General features: G+C 43.8%; 1 protein-coding gene across 1 annotated transcript in view; it reads left to right on the top strand.

Moving 5' to 3' along the window:
- Positions 1-5,706: 5,706 nt before the first annotated feature.
- Positions 5,707-6,000, top strand: part of SLC7A1 (solute carrier family 7 member 1) — a 91,620-nt gene continuing 91,326 nt past the window's right edge. The window contains exon 1 of the mRNA XM_045047977.1: positions 5,707-5,875. The gene's annotated coding sequence lies outside the window, so the exon portion shown is untranslated. The remainder of the gene's footprint in view (positions 5,876-6,000) is intronic.

Genomic DNA, 6,000 nt, shown 5'->3' with positions numbered 1-6,000 from the left:
GTGTGTGGCAGGAAAGAAATGTGGTGAAATAATTCTAAGAATAAATTCATGTGAAGAGGAAGAAATTGAGAAATAGGAAGAGGGAAGAATTTACCTGCTTGATATTGAGCTATATCATAAAGCTGTCTAAAGGAAATGGTATATACATAATTAATAATAAATAAATGTAAGAGCCTGAATGGCTCAGAAGTAGACCCTATAAAACATAAGCTTAATATATAACGGAGAACTTGTCATGAGTCAATGGTAAAGGGGTGCATTATTCAACAAATGTAAACAGATTATGCGGTGGGGGAGGTCTATATTCTCCCTTTATTGCACACATTTGATAAATCTGGGATAAGTGAAATAATTGTCTATAAAAGCAGTTGTAAAATCATATATTGTGTGAGTGACTCACAGTCCCTGGTCAAGAAAACCTTTCTGAAAACAAAAGCAACTGGAGACATAACATGAGGAAAAATAATTAGATAAAAATAGAAAGTTTGTATGGCAAAAGTCATAGAATTAGAGAACTATCACCTAGGGAAAAATCCTCAACAGTATAAAAAAGAGAAAAGATTCCTCTGTCCTTATGACATATGACATTGCTTTGTAACTCTAAAATATTTTAGTTTCTGCTTTTTTTCCCCTAACTCACTTATTTCCCCACTCAAAATGCTGCCTCCAGGTATCAGAAATGTGTCTAATAACCTGGTAAAAGCATTATGACAGGATGCTTTCCTTCCTGTAGATTCAGGCCTCAATCCATTATAATTTCCCTTCAGCCCAAAGAACATCTTTAGTGTTGAGAAATGCTAGAGCAAGTCTGCTGGCAACAAATTCTTTCAATTCTCATTCATTAGAAAATTGTCTTTCTGGGGCACCTGGGTGGCACAGTCGGTTAAGCGTCCGACTTCAGCTCAGGTCACGATCTCGCCGTCCGTGAGTTCGAGCCCCGCGTCGGGCTCTGGGCTGATGGCTCAGAGCCTGGAGCCTGTTTCTGATTCTGTGTCTCCCTCTCTCTCTGACCCTCCCCCGCTCATGCTCTGTCTCTCTCTGTCTCAAAAATAAAAATAAAAAAAAAAAAAAAAAAAAAAAAAAAAAAAAGAAAATTGTCTTTCTTTCAACCCTAGGATATTTTTTGCTGAATACAGAATTCTGGATTGGCTATTTGGGGGGGGGGGTTGTTTATTTATTTGTTTCCTAAAATGTCACCCATTGCGTTCTGGCCTCCAATGTTTCTGATGAAAATCCATGTTTTTTTCTTGTGTTTGTGAGATTTCTTCCCTCATCCCCTCTGGCTGCCTTAAAGAATTTCTCTTTGAATTTCTGCAGTTTGGCGAGGTAGTGTGTTTTTCTTTGTATTTGTCCCATTTCTAGTTTGCTGGGCTTCTTGGACCTATAAATAAGTATTTTTCATCAAATTCAGGGATTTTTTTTGCCATTATTTCTTCAAATACCTTTTTCTGCCAAGTATGCGATTGCAGGCAGCAGCAAGTTTCTCTTAGGGCCACATAGTGTGGTGAAGGAGCTGGGGTGAGGCTGTGAGGCCTTTTGGACAAACCATTTAAACATTTAGTTTTCTCTTCTTCAGGAGAGAAAATTATAATCTTCATCTTGTGGAATTTCTTTGAGAGTCAAATAGCATGGTGCTTATATCAATCGTGCTTAGAAGGTATAAGTAAACAGTGAGCCTTATTTTGTTTAAAGCATTTCTCGAGGAGGCCCCAGCTAAAATGCACATATAATCAATTATCTTCTATTAGTATCCTAAGAGACTTCTTTGTTGAATTACTTGGCAAAGAACAAGGAAAATATATGTCCTTTTGCTGTTTTTAGAGTGGAAGAAACACAGGAAAAGTTTCCAGCATGGGCGTCAGGGTTCTGGGACGCTCTGAAGGCAAGCGGACACACACATTCCAGCTTGTATCGATCAGCAACCCACCTTTCCCCAGGCACTAGCCTGTGGCCAGGATAACTGGTCCATTGTTATGAAGTGTGTACCACACACGAAGGAATGTGCAAAACTGGAGATGTCCGTACTGTTATACTCTCTGCTACCCAAGACAAAGCAATACGACAGATTTACTGTCAGAATTAATGTCATCCATTTCTCTCAATTATCGTTGGTGTAATCTGACAAGTGTTTGCGTTAGACCTTGATTCTTTGCCTATAGGTAATTTTCAACACCAGAAAAACAACGGGTTGTAATTGCAAGAGATAAACAAGGATTTTTAAATTACCTGTTTCATTTCCTTATGTTGGTTACAATGCTAATGTCAGTTTGGAAAGGTTGGCTCATTGTGAGGGAATGTGTGTGTACGTTGGAGGGCAGGGCTCCTGAGTTGCTGTTTCCTGAGTGGTTATTTGCGATGGGCAGATAGATGGAAATCAATGCTGGAAATGAGTGGGACTGAATGAGGTCTACTGGGAGGAAAGATGCACAGATTAGGGGGTAGTGATGACATATGTTGGAAGGCAGGAAAAGAGAACGCGTGTTAGGTGGGAGAATGGGCACCCGGCCACAACGTGAGTCTACGTGCTCGTTTGCTCATTATGGGTGCAAGAGTGTAAAAGCGTATTGAAATACTGCCCAGAGTATCTGCCAACATCTAATTGCATATTATCGTTCCCTTTCATTGACAGTATGTCCCACGAACGGGAAGAAAGTTTTGGTAGAGACAGGTCAGACACCACTGCAAACATACTTTGGTCACTGTAGACTCAATCAAAGTATTTCTCTTTGGCTTGAACACGGTTCTGCCCACAGTCCATTAGTAAGTCAACAGTTACATTAACTGTGACATCAATGTTTTATGGACAGGGTTTTAAAAACTTAAGATTATTACATGGGAACAGAGATATACAAATCAAAACATTCCTGCTACCCCCTCCTCCCCAAGGAAAGAAAATTCCAAGAAGAGACATGGATACTTTTTGTTTCTGTGACAACAGATTAGAACACCGCCCAGCCAATCTGACAGTTGCTCAATGGTGGGGTAAAAGCCGTTCAGGATAACTAACAAATAAATCTGTCTGGTGACACTTAAATAGGAAATCTAGTAAGAATAAAATATTCTTCTGGAAATTCCTCTTGAAAAAAACAAAAACAAAAGACAAAAGCACAGCAGTGATCCCAGCTGTATGCTATGCTCAGTGACTCAGCTTGATCTAGTGGGAATGTGGGGTTGGTGCGCCTGAAGCCTATTGGCATGAGACGAAGGAAGCTTCTGGGATGGAGCTCAGACTAAGGAGAGAAAGTGCACGTTCACAAGTTTGGTTCAAAGCCAGTATGAAAGAAGGAGGACGTTTCTCATGATAGGCGGGTTGTTCACTATCCTTACGTCTCGTTCCCGGGGTTTCATGGAAGAAGAGACTAATTAAAAGAAGGGGCAACACATGACAGGTCTGTCCATGCAGTGGCAGCACAGGGCAGCACTGGTGTGTGGTTTGTGCAGCTGTGTGTCAGAATTAGCGCAACTGGACGTTAGGCATATTTTCTCCACCCGGGACAAGCTTGGAGCACAGGACAGATGTGGCTGGGGAGCTCCCCGGGGGCCAGATGGGAGATGTGGCAATTAAGAACGCAAGGTATAGACCCCTCTGGGCACTCTGGGAATGGGTTGGGACACATCTGAGCAAGTAGGGGAGCGGGAATAGATAGTGGACACCGGTTTCTTTTTTGTCTGCTCACATTCCTTTCCTTTGGGAACTGCCCCTTTATTGCTGTGATACTAGTGGAACCACCAATCGGCCCTCTCCCCGCATTGTCCCCAGGCCACACAGGTATTCGTGTGACCCAGGCTAGCCCACAAGAGAATGCCACTCCACTGCAATCAGTGAAAGGTGCATACGCTCGGGCAAGTGATGCGAGCAGACCCTACTGGAGTCCTCTTGAAGGAGAGATGTGGCAGAAAACACAGCCGGGAGAAAACCTGTGAGGCAGAGAGAACAAGACAGGCTTCGAGGACCTAGCTTCGGCCCTATGTACACCTGGCAGATCCTAAACTTTGCCGTTACGTAACAGCGACAGGTAGGGCAGAGCCTTGCCTCTATGGAATTTCAGCCTAGCTGGGGGAAGATAGACAACTCAACAATTACTTAAGATGAAATGTAATATGTGTCACGAATGGAGAAATATGCAGTGTTAATCAAGACTCTTAACAAATGAGAGAAATCACGTTGAAGCTAGTTGAGGTAAAAAGAGGCTATTGACGTCTTTTTACAACCCCGGGCACATGTCTTCAGGCTTGGCTGGATCCAGGGTCCCAAAAATGTAACCCAGTCTCTCTGTGCCTATTGCCCTCCTTCTCCTATCTCTATCTCCCTCTGACCTTTGCTTTTCTTCTGCGTCATCTTCATTCTCAGGCAGCCTCTCTTGCTGGCGGGTTAACTCCCGAAAAACATCATCCTCAGTACGTGAGATCTCGTAAAAAGAGATCTCCTTTTCTCCCAGTCCTCACAGCAATCTCCTCAATCATTCAGATAGCCTTTTTTGTTTTTTATTTTTTTGGGTTCATGCCTACCGCTGTATCAATAATTGTGCCCAGAATTTTGAGGTTTTATTCATGGCAGGTCTTGTTTGTGGGTACATCCTGAGGCTGCACTAAGAATCTGTGAGCTATACTTTTTTTTTTTTTTTTCTGAGAAGGAGAGAGGAGAGAGCGTACGAGCAGGCAGGGGCAGAGAGAGGGTGGGGAGAGTCCCAAATAGACTCCAGGCCCAGCACACAGCCTGATGCGGGGCTCAATCCCACTATCCTGGGATCACAACCTGAGCTGAAATCAAGAGTTGGACACTCAACCAACTGGGCCGCCCAGGTGCCCCCGTGAGGTGTACTCGTGAACGCTTTTTGGCAGCCCCTGAAGATAACATGTGTACCTAATTAGGAGCATCAAAAAAGGTTTATTGGAGGATATGGACATGTGAAGGATGAATAACAAGTCTCATAACAATAGGTAACATTTATTGCAGGCTTGCTACGTGCCAGGCTCTTCACGCATGTATTCTCATTTGATATTCACCACATGCTGAAGCAGGAATGATTATTCTCCCATTTCAGGGGAAATGAAATCGAGGCACAGAGAAGTTAAGTAACGCCCTCCAAGCCCGGCAGGTAGTAAATGAGTAGAGTGTTGGGTAGGTGGGCCGGGAGGGGAGCTGTCCCAGGTGGGGAAGCGCAGGTGGACAGACCCAGAAGCGCCTCTGAGAAGCGGACTTGGTGGTAGACGTGAGCGAATTGGGGACTTTACTACCCCTGTTTCTCCACTCCCTTTAACATTCTTTTAGAGCTTTGTTTCTAGAGACTGATAAGCCTGTTCAGTGACAAAGGGGCTGGATGATAAATGACATTGAATCCCCTACTCACATCCAGAACCGTGGTCCAGCGCTCTTACCAAAAACCATGCCTCTGTCTAAACTGGTCTTTTTGGGAAGGCTCACATGGGTAACCCATTATTCCAATGGTTTTAACAGCATTGCAGCAATCGTGTGGTTGCCTGTGGCAATTGTGTGATTTTATTTGGCAAATGGGCTGGTCTCGGGGAGTCCCTCAACCTAATTGATCTTTTATCTTCCCCTTGGTCCTGAATTCATTAGTACTGCCGTTCCCTGTGTTCCCCCTCTCCCTTGCCCCACATTGGAGAAGTGTCTGGACATAGGTCAAAACCAGTGGCAACATTTCCGGACGTCTTTCATTTTATAGCAGGGTCACCATCTCCACTGCAAGCTCTCTGGGACCCAAAGTCTGAAACCATCCTGTAGAGAAACATGGTATGCATGCGTCACCCTAGAGCGTAAGGATATATCATCAGAAATGGTATATCTCTGTTTCCAGAGACATTTGGAGGACAGTCATCTCTTAACACCTGCTCTGCAAAACTCCAGAACCAGGTAAGCAGTCTGTGGTCATCATTAACATCAAGGAGTCTGAAATGCCATTCTGTGGCATTCTGTGGTTGGGAAAGATGAGGAAGAAGACAGCAATGAGTGAAAAGACCATATTGAGGCATTGTTGG

This window comes from Felis catus, chromosome A1 (genome assembly GCF_018350175.1).
Source record: "Felis catus isolate Fca126 chromosome A1, F.catus_Fca126_mat1.0, whole genome shotgun sequence".
Classification (NCBI taxonomy): domain Eukaryota; kingdom Metazoa; phylum Chordata; class Mammalia; order Carnivora; family Felidae; genus Felis; species Felis catus.
Note: the sequence above shows the minus strand (reverse complement) of the source record. Positions and strands in the feature narration are given on the sequence as shown.